Source organism: Pygoscelis adeliae, unplaced genomic scaffold, assembly GCF_000699105.1.
Source record: "Pygoscelis adeliae isolate BGI_AS28 unplaced genomic scaffold, ASM69910v1 Scaffold312, whole genome shotgun sequence".
Taxonomy (NCBI): Eukaryota; Metazoa; Chordata; class Aves; order Sphenisciformes; family Spheniscidae; genus Pygoscelis; species Pygoscelis adeliae.
In genome coordinates, this window is record NW_008824234.1 from 655,763 (window position 1) to 657,614 (window position 1,852).

Here is a 1,852-nt window from a genome sequence, read left to right on the forward strand (position 1 = left end):
CCCCGGGCCGCTCCCGCTCCTCGCAGCGGGGCTGCCGGCCCCCCCTGTCGGGAGCTAACTGATGGCCCGTTAGGGAAGTGGGTGCCGCCAGGTAGGGCTAAATCAGACGGTGCACCTTGCAATTTGTTTCTTTACCTGAAAATCACCCTTCGCCCCAAAACTTGGAGACCTCCTCCGCGTGTGGAGGTTTGGGAAGGCAGTCCTCTTTTTCTGTTGCCGTTGGGTTTGTTACTTTTTTTCCTCCTGCCGCCTCCCTCTCTCTTGCAGGGGCTAAGCACGCCAGCGGCTAAGATGCGAACGGCGCGGGGAGAGAAACCCTGGCGCCCGTTGCGCTTTACGTTAACTTTCCCCTTAGCCGGGCCCGTTCCCCTCCAGCAGCGAGCTGGTGTGCAGGAGGAATTCCCACGTCTGTCTGTCTGTCTGTCTGTCTGTCCGCTGCTGGCCTGGGCTGCCTGTTACCTCCGTCCCCATCCCTTCCCCCAGTCTCCAGCCGAACAAAGGTGGGCGACGCTTTTTTCCGCTCTCAAAGGCAGTTGGTGAGCAGCTTTCCTGAAACAATAACTCTCTTATTGAGAACAAATGTTGACATTTGCAGGGAGCGAGGAAAAAAGCAGCCCAGGAAGTGCAAAGTGGAAAGCGACTGTCTTCCTATTTGACGACAGCGCCAATTCCTCCGGGATCCCACCTGAGATTAAAGCCTGAATTTCAATAAATCAGCTCTAATGAAACCTCTGGCCCCGAAGAGGGGAGGGTTTGTCTCTCCCGCTCCGAAACGAGCACAGAAACGAGGGGAGGGGGTGGGGGAAGAGGGAGTAAATATAGAAAGGGGTGTGAGATTTTAATCTCAGCGGGCTGATTAGCATCGTTATGAAATAAACCGTACACAAAGTGATGTATTTTATCCTTCGTGCCTCTTTCTTGCTATACTGAAATAATCGCATTGTTTGTGCCAGCAATCTAGCAAGGCTGCGCTTTCCTCCTGCTTTCAATTTTGATTATTAAGTCTCAAATGACGTTGCATATGCAGTTCTTGCCCATTAATTTCTTGTTTAAAAAATAAGTTTATTTGCCAAATCGTTTGGGTGTCGCCCATCTGCATCCGCGAACCGTTCGTGAATTTCTCAGAGGATGAGAGAAGTCCATTGGGTTTTACATACATAGTGAATACTTAAAAGCGAGTTTTCCAAGTCTTTCTACTTTTCTTTCCAGAAAGAAATCCAGGTCTAAATACTAGCAGGGGTGGGTAAATTATGGAAATCTTTTATAAGTCTTTGGGCGTATAAACATCAAAGGAACGTCGTTAGCCTTTTTTAATCTCTGCCACAGCTTTTGGTTTTTACCAATTGAAATGTACAGGTTGTGTCCAACAGAGACCTGGAACATAAAACGTGGGTGGTGGGGGCAGATGGAGTAGGAGCGAGAGTGGGGAAGAGAAAGTTCAGGCGTCTCCCCCGAATGTAAAAAGTCCCTCCGTAAAATCTTCCTAAAGTGCACAGTAACGAGGGCCGAGGATGATTATAGTAAATATTTGCATCTACATCATATGCTAAGTCGCAAGGAAAAAACTGAATTACTTCTTAGCTGTTCGTCTAATTGTACTACACACTGCATGCAGATACAATTGCATTTTACCTCAATGAAAAACAGGATGTTACAGGAGCAAAGAACCATCATTCTATAAACAACATAAGAAGATGAGTAGGCCTCCAGCTGCAAAGATCTTCAGTGTTTTATATTTAGCTAGATGGATCCCAGAGTTTTCCAGAATTACAATATTAATTTCTGCCCTATCCGCTGAAAAACACATGCATTTTCTCAATCAGTTAGATGTCTTTATAGGGGTAACATATGG